Source organism: Lepeophtheirus salmonis, chromosome 6, assembly GCF_016086655.4.
Source record: "Lepeophtheirus salmonis chromosome 6, UVic_Lsal_1.4, whole genome shotgun sequence".
Lineage (NCBI taxonomy): Eukaryota > Metazoa > Arthropoda > Copepoda > Siphonostomatoida > Caligidae > Lepeophtheirus > Lepeophtheirus salmonis.
In genome coordinates this window covers 40,621,472-40,643,765 of record NC_052136.2, presented here as the reverse complement: position 1 = coordinate 40,643,765, position 22,294 = coordinate 40,621,472, and the positions used below count along the sequence as shown (strand labels likewise).

At 31.3% G+C, this 22,294-nt stretch overlaps 1 protein-coding gene across 1 annotated transcript in view; it reads left to right on the top strand.

Moving 5' to 3' along the window:
- The window catches only part of LOC121120035 (uncharacterized), a 137,700-nt gene that overhangs the window by 114,737 nt on the left and 669 nt on the right, over nucleotides 1-22,294 (top strand). Inside the window, exon 14 of the mRNA XM_071889435.1 lies at nucleotides 22,125-22,251. The gene's annotated coding sequence lies outside the window, so the exon portion shown is untranslated. The remainder of the gene's footprint in view (nucleotides 1-22,124; nucleotides 22,252-22,294) is intronic.

The following is a 22,294-nucleotide window of genomic DNA, read 5'->3' as shown; positions in this document are numbered from 1 at the left end:
TATATTTTTTAATAATAGACAATTAGTAAAACCATACAATACATAAAAAAAGTTATTTCTTACGTAGAAGAGCATGTTTAAAATAAATTATTCAGCATAAAAAACTAACTTATATTTAGTTAAATTAAGGCTTTACTTTGTTCGTTAAAAAATATTATTTTTACGAAAGTATTTATTTTTCCTAGTTCTTAATTTTTCCCATATTGTGTTTTTAACACAAAAAAATTAAAATTCTATCTAATAAAAATTATTATTCCTACACAATCGCTACAACTTTCTAGCAAGATTATAAATGTTAAAAGTAAAAGGCCATTACATTTTGAGAGGTCAAGGTCACATTTAAAGTTAATTTCAAATAATTGACCATAATTTTTAATTCATTTGAGATACATCACTCAAAAAATATTCAAATATACGAAGTTGCTCTGAAAAAATCCATTTTTTTGGGCAGAAAATTCAAAAACTAAATCTTAAATCTAATTCAAATTCAAGCAATCCACATTAGAAGAATAATAAGGGGGTTAAAAGCAGGAACATTGATAATTGACAAGATACAGTATAGGAGTGTGTCTGGAAAGTTTCAAACCTCAACCTGAATATGGCAGCACACGTTCATAAAAGGAAGTAACATCTGTCGAGTATCTATCGAAAGTTCCTCACCAGAATTTCAGCCATTTTGGATGCGCAGTTGTTATGTAATAGTCGTTTGAGTGAGTTGATGTGAGTGCTTTTGTAAAAATCGACAAAATTGAGTATGGAGCTGTCATTAAATGCTTTTGTTTTTGAAAGTATAATTATTAAATAGATGCAAACAATAAAAAACATGTCAAGGCTTGTTGTGTTAAAATTTGATTCGTCTAAGTCAATCCAACTCGGAGTAGTTGACCCCCCAAAAAAAGTATCTCGTTAACAATAATTACTATTTGGACGTGTTATATTGAAAAACAAAAATCTGGAATAAATGTCAAGTATCTTTGTTAGGTTGGAAACTTTTTAGACCACCCTCATATTTATACTAGTGTGCTTCCTAAGCAAACGATAAAATATTATAGTTATATTTAAATTCATATTCATACATTTATTTTATCATGCATTTTTTGAAAAATACATTGTGTAATAAAAATAAATTGTAATGAGGTTAATGATGGATATAATTTTTGATAAAAGTTTTTAGAGGGAGACGGTGTTGTGTCGGTTCTTATTTATTCAGTCCAGTCCAGTCTTAGGACCGGTCCTATAAGTCCTTAGGACTGCCAATCCTTGGTACCGTCTTAATTGTTGGTCTATGGAACTTTCCCTAAAAAATGAAGATAGATTAATGTGAACATATTATATTGTAACTTAGTTATATACCAGGTATGCCCATATGAAATAAGACTTCTTTTTTTTAATTTTGAACGTTTATTGTTTAAAAATGGTCATAAATTTAATTTTCAAAGTATGCGCCTTCGCTAGCCACACGTTTTTCCGTTCTTTCAGGCAATTTATGGATGCCCTTCCAAAAAAAATTGTTCGTTTTTGGCTGCAAACTAGCCATGGACCCATTTTTGGCTTCAGTGTAAGAATCGAAGCGTAAATCATTGAGTGCGTGTCCCATCGATGCAAACAAGTAATAATCAGAAGACACCAGGTCTGGTGAGTAAGCCGAATGAACAAGAGGTTCCCAGTTGTACGATTCCACAAGCTGGCGGGTGGCTTTAGAGCCATGCGGTGGTGCGTTGTCATCACGGAAAATTACTTTGTGTTGCCTGGCTTCATATTTTGGGCGTTTTTGGCGTATGGCTTGGTTCAAATTGCCAATTGTTGTTGATAGCGATCACCATTAACGGTTTGATCGGGTTATAGAAAGTCATACCATATGACACCACACTGATCACAAAACACACAGCATTGCCTTCTTTCCAAAGCGATCTTCATTTCTCACGTCAAAATCCCCACTTTGGAATTTTTCAAACCACCTGAAGCAAAGGGCTCTGCTTAGAGCATGTCTACAGTAAGCTTCCACAAGCATTTGATGGGCTTGAGAAGCGTTTTTCTTCCATTGGTAGCAGAAAATCAATGATGGCCGCATATCGTAGTGTGTAAGCACAAAATAGGCATTAGGCTAAAAAGTGCATTGTTGAATGAAACTATATAAACAATGAATTAAATATTGTTGACACATATCGAAATAAGTATTTAGATTTTTGGAACGGCTTATAATGTTTGACTGGCGACACCTAGGGACCAATAGCCGAAAGTCTCATTTCATAGGCGCATACCTAGTAATATATTCTATCATATAAAAAAGGAAAACATCCTCAATGACGTCAAGAGGGATCGATTTTAACTTATTTAAGGACCGACAATTAGGACTGGACCAGACCATATACGACCGTAGTCCTAAATTAGGACCGACACAACAACAGATGGAAGGCCTACTGTATTTAGTAGAATACAAAAACACAAATCATAAAAATGCATCAAAGATAAAATGGAATTCCTCCTTTGCAGATATATAGCTTCAGAAACTTCTAAGGGGCTCAACCCTCCAAAAAAAAGGGCGTTAGTGAGGCCACTGGTTGGACTCATGTACTGCTCCAGTATCTAGCATTGTTGAAGATTAATTTAGCAATTCAGTTGCTCCCCCTCTTGGCAAAAAATCAACCTGGGTCTTTTTTCTGGTAATTAAGAGTGGGTCTTTTTCTCCTCATCTTCTAGAGTATATGGTGTTCATTAATAATTTTGAAAGACTTCCCAAATCCATAGGATATATTAATTACAAAAGTTATGATTCAATGCGACATACTGCGGAGATACTATTACATAAATAGACATAAATATCATTAATGTCTATTTTTTGTTTATTGGAACATATATAAGTCCCAACCAGTCGACTTTAAATGGTTGTTAATGACATATAAGTATGTACAATGTAGTTACATACTCATAAATAAATATCCAAAAGAGATATAAATAAATTTGCTATCCCAATATAAATCATTAAGTAGTACATTTTTCCATTGATTCATTTATTTCGAAATTGTTAAACAGGAGGAAATACACGATCAATATTAAATTTCAGATTTATCTTGTCTGGTTTACCTTATTTTAAATAATTTATTAATAAATAAAATGTTTTGATAGTCATAACCATACTAAAAAACAAAAGAAAAATATTAAAAAGTGGCCTTTAAAAATAATTTCTCTCATTTTATGGGCTTAAGTGCTAAAAAAGGCCCCCAACAAAGTGGATGTCATATAATGCGGATTTTTCTTGTTTCCAAAATCTGCGATAAGCGAGGACACCATACACTTGGAGGTTTGATGATATATTCTAATTTGTTCCGATCATATTTATAAATATTGATCAAGGTTCTCCCCTTATCGGTGTACCAGTTCAAGCGGTTCCGGTTCTTAAACTGCAAGAACCGGAACCAACAAAGCCGAACCAAGACCACACAATATTGCTTATCAGTTTCTGTTCTTGTTCTTTTGTTCCTGTATAAAATATATAAAGAAAATACAATATACATATATTATAAATTAGCTTTAATCAACAAGTCAATTTTATGAGTTTTTTAAGTGCAATTTCAACCTTTTGCGTTACTTTTTTTACGTCGCTAGGGTGATACAGTTGTATCTGAGTTCCAAAAAGCAAAGGGATTATTATGGATCTGAAAAAGTGGTTTTAGGCACCATACGCTGTAAATAAAAGAGAGACGTGGTGGAGTAAATTATTGATCCAGGTCCGCTACTAAGCTTTTCGGGGCCCTAAAAATGATAACTATAATATTTCTTCAGCAAGGGTTTCTCAAACTTTACTATCCTAAGGCTCCCTTCACTAATATATTATTAGCTGATGCCCTCTTTATACGAAACTATGTATGTGTACTCCCAAACGGCCCTCACTTTGAAAACCATTGTATTAAGCAACCTTGGTTTTCGGGCTCCTGATGGAAGTTTGGAGCAGTACGCACTCTGTGTATAAGGTAGCTGCGGCTCTGTTTGTATAAAAAATCATTTCCTTGGACATAATTTTCTAGGAACACCCCTTGTTTTAAGTACCTGTTACACAACTGAGCATTTATAAAAAAGAACTGAGACTGATATAGCTGAACCGAGACCGAAACTGTTGAAATGAAAGAAACTGGGAACGATAGAACCACTGAACTTAAACGGGGCACAACCTTGATATTCTTAGTATACAATTAACATTTAATGTAGCTCATATTTGTTACTAGTCATTTCCTGCCATTGGATCATTAGGTGGTTATAATTGGAATAAAGTATTGAAGATGTGGATACACAACAGGAATGGAGTCTTTCCGTGTTCTAAGTAGAGCTGTATTGGTCCTTAATATGGGACATATATCAAATCGGTCCTTGATAAACGCACTAAATTGTAAATCACTCTCTACAGGGTATCATTTTACAAATGTTGTAGAAGTGTACTTATATTTGTAAGAGATGGGTGTGGGTATTGTTTTTATCCGTTGACTCGTACCTGGAACATCAATTTAAAAAATAAATTTATGTTTCTTGTAAAAACGAGAGTTGTTAGTCGTTAAAATTCAAAAAAAGTACAGTCAAATCAATATTGAGCGGTCCGACAATATAAACTGAAAATTCGACCGTTTAGTATATGTGACCTCTTAAACTAGATTTCCTTTTTCGTAACAATTATAAATTTTAAAAGTGGATATGGCAGCTTAGCGCAGTGACACGCTTAAAATTGGTGGTCATTAGACCAGGTTTGAGTTTATTTGGATATGTTTTCATCGGCGGGTACCCTTGTCCTCTGGAATTTGTCATATATCTATTACGATTCTAGGACTCTGTGCCGATAACCTTATTGCTGAAACCCACTTTGACAGACAGACTCATTGCCGATTGGCAGCTTGTCGAATGACCAATTTGACGAACAAACACTTTGGCCGAAATATAATAAATCTATTTTATGATGATTCATGCAGCAATACTATGTAACCATGATTTCTATTCATTTTAAAAGGTTAAATGTTGAATTATTTGCATGGAATTAGAATGATTAAGTATTCTTTCATTCATTATAGTCTCTGACTTTTTAATTTCAAGATAATTTTGTCATTGGGTTAGATCTTCACTCTACATCAGGATCACTGGTCTCTGCTAAAAGCAATACGAAAAATATTCAGCCAAGAAATCCAAACATGGACAAGGGACAACAAAATACGCTGTACATTTTTGTGTTAGCGAGATAATACGATCATTTATTGGGTGATTGCCTGAGTTTTGTTACAACGGTTCTAATAGCGGGTCGAGCCAACTGTTGGAGGGTGCTCATAATGAAATGATTGAATTAATGATTAATTAGTGTGGTTTTTTCTCTCCAACGGTGATGGGCGGTATATTTAGGGCGTACCCCTCCCCTAAGAGATTATAGGGTTTGTGAATGTCCTCTTACCTATGTCCACCCAGTTCCCAAAAATAATCATACCTTAAAACCACTTATAACATTTACCAATTAATTTCTTTCAGTTAGACTTTAAGCATAAGTAAACAAAAAATTAATTCTTCAAAGTATTTTCTGTTCCATTTCTAATTTTAGTTGCTCGTAGCGCAAGGATCACAAATCTGAAATTAGTTTTTTCGTATCAAATATGGTTCTTCAAATATTGAATTATATATAAGTTTGAAAAACTTTTGAGAAGGGAGACACAAGTTATCTAAATAAAAGTAGATATTTTCCCTACAAAATATTAGTTAATTTCAAATACGGGCTTATATTTTAAGTGGGTCAATTCAATACTGAGAAAATACTACTTAATTTAAAAAAAAAACATTTTTCAAAGGATTTTGGTTTAAAATATATATATCTTGCTTTAACAAAAATGTAAATTTTTCGGAACGAAGTAGCTCAATGCGCTTAGGAGAAATTTTCCTCTTCAATGTGAGTAGATTCAGACCCTATTGTTCCTAGAAAAGTAAATATACATTATGTAAATGGACTTCAAAGAAGATTCTTATGTCAGATAGAGTAAATATAATACTATAATGTTTACTTACACTTAATCAATGCAACTCTATCTGACCCATTAAAGGAGCATTTAAAGATAAAATAAAATGTGTGAATGTGCTCATGTAAAACGCAGAGTAAGCCTGATAATTTCTTGGAGAGTTATCTTCTACAGTATTACAGCAAAGTATGTCTGTTCGAAGATAATTGCTGAGTTTATATGATCAGTATTGGCGTTAAAGCAGATACAATGGGTGGGGGGGGTTGGATTAGAGAGACATACGAAAGTTTTAACATTTAAAAAACAATAATTTGATGTAGTGGTAGCGATTTAAAAAAATTAATTAGGGAGGGCGGTAACGCCCTAAGAAGTGGTTTTCTTTTTAATTTGTGGAAAAATTTGGGACTAACCCATCTATATGATTAACTTTTTTTTAAATCTTGAAAAATAGTATTTTTTATGAATGCATCATATATATTTTGAATTTCTAGAATTTTTGAAGAACGAACTAATATATTATTGTACAATACATATTACCGGGTGGTCCATTGAAATCTGAAAACTTACTCATTCAATGATTAATTAGGTTTGAGTGATTGAAATTAATTCATATTTCAATATATTAAAGTTAGTTACAAAACACAATAAACATGAGCTGAGCTCTCTAGCTTACGACAAGCCAACAAAATGACACTTGAACGGCATCGACGAATTTCCATTCGCCCACTCCAAGCAGTTGGTCGTCTCCAGGACCACTGTCTACGCCGTCAGCAAGTCGGACACGTTGTAGAGGAAGAAAAGCTTTCTCAAAAAGCCTAACCCGGATTCGTAGGAGTTAAAGAAAACAACCTTGGCTAATTCCCTCAAGTCCACGAGATCTCGAGGTTTCACAACAAATTGTCCATTAGGGTGGGCTGTTTTGAGGGGTAAACCCACTTTTTTAGAAATTGATAAATTGTCAGGGATAAAAAGTTGATACGTACTATTGAACAACAGAATGCAAAATTTCAGGTCTGAATAATAATTTTCGTAGCTGTCGACCCTCAATTGAAATTTTCGATGTTTTAATTTTCCAAAAATGCTTACTTTTATTAAATCAAAGAATATTTAATCCAAAAAGATTAGGAATATTTTTATGGGTTATGACTAATTATATCAATTAGTAGATTCTTATAAAATAGCAGTTACTTGAGTAAAAATAATAATTTAGAACAATAAAAGATCGTAGACCTTGCACTTTTACGTAAAATTTAGGAGCATACTATTTTATCTTTATTTAATTTCTTACTCAATGTAAAAACAGACCTGACGACAGACATTTTCATAAGAATCAATCAATGTAAACTTATTATTCATACCTTTTTGCCAATATGAAGTATAACAATAGCTTATTAGAAATAAAGTTATTATGTATTTAAGCGTATAATAATTTCATCACACAACCGACGAGCTTTTCAAGTATTTTAGATCAAATGTCCTAAATGCTTGTTATTCGGTTCCGAAATCAAGGACGCAAATTATTTTTGTCTTTTTTCTGTAAAACTTATACACTAATTTTACAAATATTAATCATCTCGTTTTGGATCAAAATACATCGCTGTTACTGACAAAGGAATATTTCCAGTACATTCATCTCTTCCTTTAATTATAATTATCCTAACTATATTTTTGTCCATCATATTTTTTGCGTTAGATTTATTGATAAGTCCGATATTATCCAATAGAGACGCAGATAATAAGTCAGCCCCTCAATTTGACACCCCTACACTGTCACATGCTTCTGCATATGAAGTCAAAAAATCTATTTTGTCATTGAAATGATAACTTGGACCTTCTTTTTCTTCTGGTATTATCCTCATAAGAGTCGTTTTTGGTGGTAAAAATATTCGTCAATACTAATAATTACGATAGAAAATGCATAATCTTGATTGGATTTTTCAATTCAAGGGAGTTTTTTTGGAATGCTTGGGAAGATAAGGGTGCTTTTTTTTTTTTTAAATTTCTTTTCCTTGTAGGGCAACTGTTGCTTTCTTGTTTTCTTAGTTAATGGTTAATGAATTTCTACATTTACAAGATGAAATATCAAATAAAGAATGTTAATCATCCATAAATGAATTAACATTTGGTAATCTGGTAATTTCTTGGTAAGATTTCATCAAATTTCTATGTTTTTTATGATGTAATACTATTTTATTTGTCACTTTTTTTGCCACCACCTAGATATCATTTTTGTCTTGAAAAAAAAACACTGTATAGAAATTCGTGGTATTAACTTATCCGTCAGAAGTAAGCATTTTAGCTTATAATTCTTATGTTATTATGAATAAGTAGGAGTGTAGTTTTTATTTATCAACAGAGACGTTATGTAATTCTTTTTAAAAAAATTAGAGAAATAATAAGACAATGAAAGTCTGGTTGTACTTATGAGATAAAAAGTAGTTGGTATGATTGACTGATTTCGCTAACAATTAGCTGATTTTGGGCCTTTTTTCAGTTTATTTTTGAAAATAAGGTTGTGTGTTACAATAAAGGTAAGGGCATGTAATTTGTATGCATTAACCTTTTAGAATATTAAAGAGAAGCTGAGAAAGGAACAACCGTTAGTAGAACAGTCTTAATAAGTATTAAAGATCCTAAAATGGTCTTTATATACCTATAATATATATGTGAATCCTTAATTCGTCTTCTTTAACATTCATTTGTAGGTACTTTTTATATTAGTCTGATTAGGATATATACACGAGTTGATGGATTGAAAATAAGATGACAGAGGGTACAAAGTTTATTTCTTCACTTGTTATAATGGATTCCTTGGTAATCATTTTCTGTCTTACATTTATGTATATATATAAAGAGAGGCAAAATAGACAACCCTTTGATTTATGACTCAATTATAAATTATAACGAGTTTTTCTCTCCCCATGTATACGTATTTGTAGATATATACATGATTGTAGTAATTATTATATCCATCAGGTACACACGCACTATTATTTATATATTTAAGTTATTTTTTGCAAATGAAGTTGTTCAGTTCATTATAAAGGATAAGTCAGGACTTTCCCCAAACAAATAACATATTTTGTTTTGAATATATAAAATAAAAGTAGTAATAAAAACACAGTTAGGTCCCTCCCCGAACTAAAATCATTTAGACACCCCTGTATGTACAGTTTGTTTTAGCAAATCCTACCGTTTTTGATAGTAAGATTTAAATCAATTTAATCAAGAGTACCCTCTAAATACCACCAGGAGTCATTTTTATTTTAATTATACCTCATAATATCAACAATTATTTTTCAATATGTCCTTTTTCTGTGGCCACCATTCTGGGCCTGAATGCCTTGCTAATCATTGGAGCTCATTCCTTCTCAACGGATACCTTGAGGTAATCAATATTGCACTGGAGCAGTTTACAAGCATTGCTATCCACGAAGCCCTATATTCCATAGTTCATGGCGAGCAGTCCGGGGATGGATGGGGAACAAGTTTGGAGGGCAAGGTGCTGAATCTTGTTGCAGAGAGTAATCTTCTTTAGGGATATTAACACACATTGATTCAGTAGAGAATATGCGGAGAAAGAGGATAATTAGAAAAGAGAAGAGAGTTAGTTTATTAAGAAGTTATCCATTTCAATATGTAGTCAATTTTTGTTTTCTGTTAGGGATTTTGTTTTGGGTGATATTTTTATTGTTTCAACTAATTCAGGTGAGGAAATTATGAAAAATAAAGAGCGGGGCTCACGTTGAATAGTACAAACTGGTGCTTCAAACCAAGAGCATTGTCGTCTCTCTATGAATGTGTTTCTCCATTTAAAGGACGTTTCCTCGCTAACACAAAAATATGTAGTGCATTTTGTTGATAAATGTCGATTTTCATACTCTTTTCTCGCAATCAAAGTTATGAACGTTGAGTTAGAATTAGTTATTCTTAAGCTTTGAACAATTTCCAATTGTCATTGATTAATAGATCCATTGTTCGGAAGAAGAGGATAATTACCATCTGATTTTAAGCCTTTTTTCTTTTTCTTTTCAGAAAATAAAAGGTTGCGTTCTACAATAAATGTAACGAGGTGGTAGGTGTTAATATCAAATTAACAAAATTACTTCAAAGTTAGTCTAGTAGTGTAAATAGTAGTAGGAAAATACAAACTCCATTCGGTCGATACATTAACAATGTATAGGGTTGTATGAAATATGAACTAAAAAACGGGTTTTTTTTAAAATAATGTTCCTTAAATTGGTTAGATGGAGTTAGAGGAGACTCTACGAAAAAGGCAATAGGACAGTTGAAATAAATAAGAAGGATTCACATGTAGTGAATAAATTAAGTTCACCCATTCACGCAACCTTATATTTTAAAAAAATAGAATAAGAATAACTAGGGATAGGACTATTGTTTGTTATTTTCCTCATCAAAATATCATCTCTAACAATATTGCAAATTCAAGAGAATAATATTTTTTTTGCCTTTATACGCTTGTGGCCTCTTTTCCTTGAGTTTCTTTAGTTAAAATTAACTAGCAGTAATATACTTTCCACGGAAAAGTACATATACTAGTATACCATCTATATAAAGGTATATTAATTAAATCCGAAAGAGTCAGCTTATGTTGAAAAAGGCATTAATTATGCAAATAGTCGAGAAAATAAATGTCTACATATAAAAGTCATTTAGTATTCAAACAAGTTCTTTTTTCTTAATGTAGGTATAGACATGTTAAATACTCATATATATGTATGTAGAATGTACTACTGCTTAAGGAGAAATATCTTTCTTGCATTACGACATGAATCCTATTAGTTAAGTATTCAGAGCTTGTAACTTAAAGCTTCCTTTCCTTTTTTTTTCTTTTTACCAAACAAAAATGATTTTTGAATTTAGGCTGTTTTTTTTTGTTTTTGGTTCATTAAGTATTTTATATGAGAAGCTTTTTTCCATGCATAAATATCTTTAGCCTTATTGTCTGCTATTCGGTGTTAATGATTTTAATGGCTACTATTCTAGATATTTATACATTATGTATACGTGTTTTATTTATGTTTAAATTTTATATATAATAAGCCCTCGTTATTCACTGTTGATACAAGGGCGTAGCTGAAACAACATATTTGGGAGGGGAAAGAGGGGGTAAACAATTTTCTCTTCAAATGATCTTATATACAAAGAATTTGCATTGTTAAAGCAATAGGACATGAGGGTTATTTACATATATTGGTTTGTATACAAGTCTTCATAGAGTGGCGGAAAAATAAAAAAACTTCAAGAATGATAATAGCCAATAGGCATGAGTTTTGATTACTTAATCCCAGCTTGACAACAACACTTGAAAATTAATATATGAACCATTCCAACACCAATAGAAACAGAAATTAGAAAGGGAAACCTCCATTAATAATACTATGCAACAAAATAAAGGTCTTGGAGCCCCCACAGGCTGAAACCCCCATTTATTATTGTTATTTAAGACGTAGAACGCGAAGATGACCTTCGCTATGACTTTCAACTGTTACTGGTTTGGCCTGTAAAGTCTTTTTTTATCAAGTTTTTGGGGTATAACTACAATTCAGTGCCATATTTCGTAATGAAATAACTATATAGATGAAGATTAAAGTAAATATTAAATCGATAGAAACATTTCAGCATTTGCAAAATAAATTATTTCTTTCTTTATCTTGATTACAATTAATAAAAAATGTATATAACCACCAAAAAATCGAGCAAAATGATGGACTTTACTTAGAAGCTAATGCCTTTTTTATTTTTACTTCAAGAGCTCTATATCCTAGCTGAAATTAAAGAACAGACCTAATCCTTCAATTTAAAAAAAATTCTTTAAAAAAAGTCGATTTTGATTTTTTTTTGGTGAATTTAATTTTTAATATTAATATTTAAAAATAATAAGAAGGCTAGGTTTTGTGAAATTTAGATTGCAATAATATTAATACGGAAAAATTAATCGCTTATGAGCTAATAATTATTAATTAATCAATAATTTTGAATATGAAGCATCTATAAACTTGTTTAAATAGCTTTACATCTAAATTATTAATTATTTGATTATAAATTATAATAAACGATTCCTTTTTTTTTTTCCTTTTAATCTATAGTAACGCAACCCAACCAGCTTATTATTTTAAAATTTCTTAACAAATATTAAAAACTAAATTTACCAAGAATAAATCAAAATTGAGTGAGATGATAATGTACTACTTCCTCGGATTCCATCAATATATAATTCATGGTATATTCCTCGTTCTGGATTTTATATCTATCTTCGGATGCTTTCATAAAATAAAATCAATACATTAATAGGGTATGAGCAAAAAAAAAAAAAAATGTTTTTCTGTACAAGTTACAACTTGTACAAAATTGCAACTTATACACAACGTATCTATATAAGCTTTAGCAAACTTAATCTGTCTTTCTTTTTGTATATCTGAACAGGCGTTTTGCATATAGCATTGAGCGTGTATACAAAGTGCATACTACATAGTGCTTCTTGATATCAAAAAGATATTTTTATCCTAAAAAAGTACGATGTAGTCACATTAATAAAATCTTGCAGGCGTTTTGCATATAACATTGAGTGTATATACAGGGTGCACATTATATAGTACTCCCTGATAACATAAACATATTTTTATTCCAAAAGATTATAATGTTGTCACATTAATAAAATCTTGTTGGCGTTTTGCATGTAGCATGGAGCGGGTGTAGCTGAGGCTGCTACTCCAGGTAGGACTCTAAAGACTAAAATATTATCTATTTCCTTATTTGAACGTCATATTTTTTTTTATCTAAGTGTTATTTTTTATTATCTAAGTGTTATTTTTTATTTCCTTTTTGACGAGAGAATATTTAAGTTTTGAGTAGTTAGCCTAATTCCTCTGAACAATGCCTAGTACTACTGCAAGCAGGGTTATGTATAAGATTATATGTTGATCCTTCAGAAATGTTCTTATTGTAAAGTATTTACATTTTTTGTCTCATGACAAAAATCAAAAACAAATAAAAACTTTATATTTTCTGTCAATGAAGCAGTTTTTCTTCTTCTTTTATAACTCTTGATTAATCAACCTTTTCATGAAATTTAATGAAAAGTTGGGATTTGGTAAGAACATAGCCTATGCAAAATTTCATTGGCCTACGATGTCATCTTTAGGCAGTAAATCTAGTTCAAAGTTTCAAAGGTGACAAAAGTTCTTTACTTCGTCTATGAAGATTAAAATACAGCCTTAATCCTTATTTTGTATTTGTTAATGCGGATACACATTATAAATCTTAACAAAAAAAAATTTATACTAAGCTGTTATAAATTATTATTTCAATCTTGGGGAGACAACATATAAGTGTAACCACGGTTGTGTGTGCTCATGAATGACGGAGAGTAACACTGATGATTTGTTGGATAATTACAAAGGCAAGTCCTCGTTGGGCTCAGAGTAGAATTGAGGATGGACTTCGAAGTAATTCCTGTCTATGTCCTTGCGAGAAATGGAGCGAAATTTGTGTATATTTCATTCCTCTTGTAGATACTGCGTGTAGCTAGTCTGATGAAACATCACGATAGCTAAGCTACATTCTTCTTGAACATTATTCAAATTTAATGTAAAACGGAATCATGAAGGAAAACCATAATAGTTATATTTGGTATATACCATGTACAAAATGCAAGTTCTCTATAAATAGTAACTTGTATAAGCAGATTGCACAACCCACAATTTATACATCTTATAACGCCTTACTTAATTAGTAGCAAGAGTAACCGGCATTGCTCGAGCTATTAGGCGTCGATGAACAGACAAACTTTAATATAATATTATACTAGGTGTGACCTCTATTTAACAACCAACCCGACTTTTTTTTAATGGAATTTTTCCTACACTAATCATCCAATTTTAATAAAAACTAATAATAGATAAAAGTTGAGTAATCAAAAACTATTATTATTCAATATAATCACCTTTGCCGTCGATAAGTGTCTGGACTCAACTTTGGAAATGAAAGCAGGTCTTCATGACAGTATCGTTTGACAAATTCCGGAATTCCTCCTGGATCCTTGATATCAGCTTGGATGCTGTGTTACAAGAGGACCGGTTGGCGTGTCATTCAATTAATCATTCATAAATAAGTTTGCAGGGTTGAGGTCCAGTGAGTTTGTAGGCCTAACGCTGGGTGGAACAAAGTCAAAAAAAAAAAAAAAAGAATCTCCCAACCAGGTCAACGTTTTCTTTGCAGTGTGAAATAGAGCTAAGTCTTGTTGCCCGACGACGAATATCCTCCCAGTTCCTTCTTTATTCTTCAAAGAAAGGACCTGTCCAGGTGTAAGAAGTTTCCAATCTCAACATTGTTTTGTCCGGTTCTCTGTCTTTTTCCATTATTGCGGAATAATACTTTGTTGCTCGATGCAAACAGCATTTTATTACAGACACCAAACACTTATGGCTAACAATGTCCTACCTGCATATGCGCAGCAGTCGAAGTAACTGCGTGAAACAATGGCACGGCGTTACCTCGCTAACACTGGTGTCGATTCCCTCTTCTCCCTTCATACGTTTCATAATTTATTATTTTTCATAAATATACACGAAATAATAATTTATTATATACATACTTATGCTCCGTTTCCAAAAGAACAGGAATACAATTTTCCTTTTCATTGTTGACATGATGACCGTTTAGTTAATTAGTCACCTTTTATTTTATTTATTAATATAACTGAGCTTTAGTTACACAGATGCTCATTCCTTCATTGTTACTTTTTAGATCAAGTAGTCACGCAGTTCTACGATTTAAGTGCACACTCAAAAATGCGTCCTCCACAGACAAGCTAATATAATAAATTAATATAGACAACAACGATCGTTTAAATTACAAACAAAGCATAGATGCTTGGGTTTCCTTTAAGTTGAACTATATAATGTGCCAAAGGAGACTTACCAATTAGTAATTTTTATAAAAATTACCACAAATATCATCATCAATGTATTGATAATCTTAGAAATAACACAGTTATTGCATTATCTTCATCTCAATTTTGTGAACAACTTTGAGGTAATAGTAGAAATTCCAAAAAGACCATTAAAAAAGGATTGAACTTTTTTTAATGAAAAAAGGTCCTTTTATAAATGGAAAAAAATATAAATTTCCAAAAAATGTCAAAAATGAAGTATGGACATAGATTATTAAAAAAAAGTTTCCCATTTTTCTTTAAAAAAAGGTAATTCAATTAAATACAATTTTGGTTCTTTTTTCTACAAAAAAAGTCATTCGATCTACATCAGTTGTTCCTCTGTTGGCAGTGAATAGTCCTTTGCATTGTCCAGTGCTATTTTACTCCAAGGATTACGGATTTGGTTAGACTCTGATGTAAAAAAAAATAAAGTCGAGAGATTTCAGATGCTGGGCGATGAGGTCAGAAAGTTGTTTACAGCCACATTGTTCAGGGTAAACATATCCAGCTTTACCTGTTTCACGAAGAAATACCAGTCGATCTGAAGCTACACAGTTTGTCAGATAAGGACACAGTTTGTCAGATAAGGAAAGGAGGTTTTCTTTTTTTGCCTTGCATTTTGATGTTCAACTCTTTGAGTTGCATCTGGATATCACTCAAATATACGAGTTTTAAACACAATTGCTCATCTGTATATGCAGATTTATCTTTTTCAAGAAGACCCTGAGCTCTTACAATCGGCCCAAAAAATTCCAATGTGATAGCCAGCAGACTGCCGTGTGTAGCAATAAGCTCTGATGTTCCTTGCTTTAAAGTTTCATGCCGTGTATTTGGCAAAAAGCGAGAGTGTTTGCTACATCCCCAGTAATGATGATGCCAAATATGAAGTAAGTATCGCTTGATGTAATCTTTTAAGCCTTACTATTATCTACCTTTGGTGTAGACTCAGAGTCTAAGACTAAGGTTCACATGACAGAGGCTTATACTCAATTTTCACAGTCAATCATTTCCAGTTCTTATGTGGTTTTTCTTTTCAGAAAACAATCTATGATGCTTGTTCCTTGCTCATTGTAAAAGGAAATGTATATTTGCGGTTAAATGAAAAAATAATATCCTGCTAACTGCAGTCATGCAGATCCCAGTGGACTATTGACCTAATACGTTATTCACAATTGGGATTTTAGAGATATTTTTGCGAATAATTTTATGTATTGATTGGTCCAAAATGAATTTAAAATTGTATTCCTTTATATTTAAAAGGACTGTATTTATGTATTCGTTGTCCCAAATATTTGGAAAAAGCACGGAGCCTCCTTGTAATCTACGCGGGAAGCGACAACATAACAATTTATTGAACTTTGGCACTTAGTGAAATGTTCGTTTGCAATGTTAAGAGGAAATTACATGTGGCAGTAGGATTCGGCTCAAGCCACCTCGAAAAAAGTCTCAAATGGCTACAAGACAATTTTGAAGACTTAATGTCGTAGGACTTTTGGCCTCCAAACTCGCCTGATCGGAATCTGATTGTTTTTTTTGTTTGTGTGCGTTGTGATTGAACAACAAACCAACCGAACATCCTCCAATACCAAAGACGAACTTATCAGTCGGATCAAGATGGAATTAAAGTATTTGCTAAGGGATCTATAGACGGAGATCTGCTCGTGCTTTCGGCCTCGTATAGACACTTTAATTGAGGCTGAAGGTAATTTTATTAAATGAAAGAAATCAGAATTCATCAGGCTTTCAGAATCTTATTATTATTTTTTTTTAATTTGATAACTGGGTGGAGAGAAAACTGTCTTTGAAAAAAAAAACATTTTCATGGCAAATATAGTATATATATATATATTTTTTTTTTTTGCTCCATTATTCTTTACCTTTTCAGCAGCATTAAAATTTTTGATGGACCTTGATTGTACATTTTGTTTTTTAACAAAATTAATGATTTTTTTATCATGCATAATCTTTTGTTCCATGTAACCTGTTTTATGCCTTATTTAGCATTCCCTTGTTTGAAGGTTATCCTCATTAATGAGAGGATACAGTCAGTTGTCTTGTACTTAAGAGGTGCATTTAACTATTTATCTAGGTAAATTATAGTTTTCCTTAAACAATAGTTGATATCAGACATGGTAATTGTTTTATTTTAGCAATTTCAATGAAATAATGGCGTTTAACAATTTTCTAAAAGACATAATTTTTTACATGAATGTAGATACGAGTACATGCGTAGAGTTGTAAATTATATGACCTGTGTCGTTTCTTATTTAGAACCGGAAACCGTAGTTTACTACAATTTTGACTTTTTGCCCCTTAAAGAAGTTTAAATCCATCCCTTGCAACGTCATTGAGGTTTTTTTGTTTTTTTCAGTATTCAGTTATATATTAAATAATTAAGTTGAAATACAATATATTCGTATTATAATTATAAACATAATTTTTTTTTTTGCAATATATAGTATGCACCAGCAAATCGTACCCTGCCGATTAGAGCTCCATAAAGCCATTATTACTTTCAATTGATGCCGGATTATTTAAAAAAAATATACCAAAATTTATTCACTTTCATACGGTGTATTATTGGTTTCAATACGTCGAGGAAGAAGAGAATGGAGGTAAATCTAAATGGTTCTCTTGAGCTTGTCTGTAAGATCAAGAGCCTCATAAACAGTTGTGATATCCTCTCCAGGAAGACATGAAGTGGAAGACACAATAAGATTGTCACTGAAGACTTCTTCACCACTGTTGCCTTTGGAATTATAGTAGAAGGAGTACCAGGAGGTGATGAAAGTTGTTTTGAAGCCCTGGTTAAATGTTAACTACCCTCAAAGTGAGAACAGTTAGAAATAAGAATCAGTAGCTGATCATAAGGCCAAAACAACTCAATCTTGGTACAAGAAATACCATGAACGGACTTCCTGCCAGACTCGAGGTCATGGTGGCCGCAGAAGGAAGAGATTTTTGAGAAATAATTGTTGATATTATAAGGTATAATTTTAATAAAAGAAATACTCTTGATACTTTGTACACGTTGTTCTTGATAAAGTTGGTTTAAATATTTTCCATCAAAAGAGTAGGATTTACTCACGCACACAGTACATATGTGTAATGCGTTTTAATACATACCTAATATGTCTTATTTTAGGCTTTATAAGCCATCGACATATTTAGAAAAAAACCGCTATAAGGACCGATAGAACCAATCCTAAGACTTGACTGGACCGAAAAAAATTGGGACCGATACAATATTACTTGTCGTAAAGAATTTCTTGAAGGAGAGTCGTTTAACTTTCACGATTAGCTACATTTAAGCAGCTATGAGAGGAAGGAAATAACCCCAAAGTCAACTCCGTATCTAAAAAGGACATAGTCATGAATTTATCCATTGTCGATCCTAAATTCCACTCCGAAAACAACAGAGACTTCCCCAACAAACTCTTAGGTTTAATCTCCGAAATTCATGCCTGGTTACTTTATACTTAGATGTTATCTCGTTAAGAATTACAGAATAATGGTAACAGCTTTAGGGAAAAAAATAAAAACTGCTCAATTTTCCAAATACTGCAATTACCGTGCTTTATGTCATATTTTTATACAACTATACTAGCATACATATTTGTTGGATATATTTGATTTGATGTTAATACACTTTTGATCGTAGTTATTTAATAAAAGTTATATAGAAATGCTGTTTGAATGAACAAAAGAAAAAAGTTTTTTAACATTTTTATACTCGTTAAATATGTACTCGTATATAATATATGTAAAATCAAAAAATGTACTTTTAGAACTTTGAAGACTATTGTTAAATAAATAAAATGTCTGTTAGTAGATGTAGGAGAAAGTTCCTGCATATATTGCAAGTCCAAGTAGAATCTAAAGCCTTTCATATCGAGTCCTTAAATGGTTTCATCGAGTACTCAGATTTATTTGGATCTCTATCAAGTCATTTAATTATTTATTGATTGCATTTTAGTTTTAAAGATTTTCATGAGTTTATTATAAATTAGTTATAATTTACATTAATAAAGCAAAGTTTTTCTGCGGATGACTCTTTTTTAACAACGAGTGTGTGTAGTTAAAGCTTAGCGCGTCATTTAAAAAAAAAAAAAAAGAACAGAGGATTACATATATATATATAAGATAAAAATAATGAATGAGTCTTTAGATAAAGTTTAGCAAGGAGCATGCGAACCTAAAGCACAGCATGTTTTATTAAAAATTAATAACTTTTTATTCTCTCGAAAGTGAAGAAAAGGAAATGATTTACCTCATTTATTTATAAATGTAGACTACGGCCTTGCTATTAAAATAATGGTGAAATACAACATTTATTTCAATACATAAAATGTTATTTATAAATAAGTGTACACAGAGCCGTGTCTAGGATTACTCCCAGGCTCATCGGATCATGTTAAAAAAAAATATATGAAGCTCTTATTAGTTTAATTCTTTCATTCTTGAGGATTTGTTGTGAATATATCTTATATATAATTAAAGGAAATTGTGTCTGTTAGTCGACGTCTAATTAATATGGGCAACGCCCTGTACTACCGCTAGTATACATATGACATGAGTATTTGCAGGAATATGTCAGTCTTTATTTAGGACTGAAGTCCCGTCCAGTTCACTCTTGATCCAGTCCTGTACATCCCTGCATATCAACCCTAAAAACTTATTAAGGTCTATCTTTGATAACGTTACTCCACTTTATGTCTTCTTTTTTCTAATAAGTCCTAGTATTAAAAGTCCGAAATGCCGGTCTTAATACTCGACTGGACCAAATAAATATGGACTAACACACTATTAGATATTTGTGGATGACATATTTTAATAAAATACATTTCTTTTCTTTTCTGTAATTGAGTTTTCTAAATTTTTTGGCAACAAAATATAACCCTTTTTTCTTATATTTTATCAATTTTGTTCGGCTGATAATCCCACTTCTTCCTTTTAGCATCCTGGCCTGTGCTGACAAGGATTTGATCTAATGTATATATACTCATGTAGTCCTGGTATAGTTCATACTTTTAAAGCAATTCCAACATTTTCATCACTGTGGAATTGAGAGGGGGCAGCTAATTTTGTCGGAATATTTGAGTCTCGGATTTTTTTAAAACAATTTTTTATATCCTTTAATTTAGAAAAAAAAATTTCTTGGGAATTTTAAATGACTCTTTTTTTATCGAAATTTATTGATAACCTATTTTGTTGAAAATACATTAATTGATAAACTCCCGGCGCCCCGGTTAGGAATAATTTTTCTAATGCCCCTCATGAAATAAACCAATCATGAACACTTCATTAATTCAATTTGTAGCTATTTACTAAATATTCTAGAAATAATAAATGAAGTAATGTTCCATGAATCATTACACAATCCAACAGCATTGAAAGGCTGAAACCCACATTTATTTAAGCTGCAGAACACGAATATGGTCATTAAAACTTTCAATTTATGAAGGTTTGATCTTTAAAGCCTTTTTAAATCAAGTTTTAGGGTTTAACTAAGATTCAGTGCTATATTTCGACATGAAAAAAAGTTATATAGGAAAATCAAAGTAAGTAATAAATAGATAAAAACTTTTCAGTATTAAAAAAAGGAATTATTAATTACGTTATCTAGATTATATTTAATAAAAAATATATATAACCACCAAAAAATGATTCATATTCATCTATCAACTTGTTTTAATTCCCTTACATATAAATTATATAGACTCATAAATAATTAAATTTTTTCATCGGAGTATTATTATAATATAAATATATTCACGCAGCCTATCATATTTAATTTTTTTAATAAATATTATGAACTTATTTGACCATAAATCAATCAAAATCGAATTTTTTTAATGGTAATATTTTTTTAAGTTGAAATATAAGGTCTATTCTATAAGTTTAGTTATGATATAAAGCATTTGAAGAAAAAATTAAAAAAATATTAGCATCTAAGTAAGGTCCTTCCATTTACTCTATTTTTTGGTAGTTATATACAATTTTTATCAAAAATAATCAAGATAATGTAATAAATAGTTCATTTTTAACATTTTGAAGTGTTTTTATCCATTTATTTTTTTCATACATATAGTTTTTTCATGTCGAATTAGGAAACTGAATCTTAGTTATACCCTAAAATTTGATTTAAAAAAAAGGCTTTAAAGGCCGAACCTTCATGGATTGAAAGTTTTAATTGTCATATTCGTTTTCTACGGCTTAAATAACAGAAAAAAAATGTAGGTTTTCAGTATGCGAGCGTTCCAAGACCTCCATTTTGTTGCATATTGTTATCAAATTGATTTAGTATTTATTGCCCTGTTTTTCTCTAGAGTTCATTTTCAATAAATCATCATTGACCACTCACAAATTTTAATTAACTAAACATTCAAAATCCGTACAACATGATTAGTATTAATACAAGCTAAGCAATGAATTGTTCATGAAGCAGAATTAAATTTATTTAGTACTTTTGGGTACCTTAAGTACTCATAGATGAAAGGATCTTTTTCTTAATACAGCATTAAAAACATGACCAGTATCGGTACAATCATGCCATGTTTTACTGTTACCCATACCAAAGGCAAGATAAATATGCTGACCGTTTTTATTAATTAAGAACAATGCCAGAAAACTCTGCCTATTAGAGCCCCATAGGCAAAATATGAAATTCATACTAGAAAAAACCAAAAGTTTGAAATTTGTTTAAAGGTGGGGGGCAATTTGTATTTATTTACAATAACATATTACAGGCAGCTAATATGAGCAAGGGTCCTAATACAGGTGTACTATATGTTTCGCTCTAGCCTTCTCCTTTCTCTTTTATTTTTAATTTCAACATGGCTCATGTTTCATAAACTTTTAAAGGCACCGACGTTCTTTAGAAATAAAAAGGTTCAAGGATTGAAGGGATTATATTATAATTGCAAACCCATGTTTGTATTTGGGTTTTTACAATTTTTAATTCCTACCTGTAAACAAACAATCATTTAACATAATGGTTAATATTTATTGCTCGGACACTGAATTATTTATAATAGCTCAGGTGATTATTATTGTTTATGTGGTAGAATTACCAGGAGTAATAAGACCAAATCACTAATTATATGATATTGTTTACTACAGAGTTGTATATTTTTTATATTAATTATAAACAGAGACGTTCACAATAATGATTGTGTTTGTATTTTTAGATGACTGCTCCACATGGAACATATCCCTCATTCCCGAATGGTCTCGAAATCCAGTATCAAAATATATATTTTGCCCAGAAGATGTTTCCAAAGAATACTTGCTCAACACCTCCAAGATCACTCTAAGGTAAGGATAAAATATCAATCAAAGATTGCCATCAACTCATTTC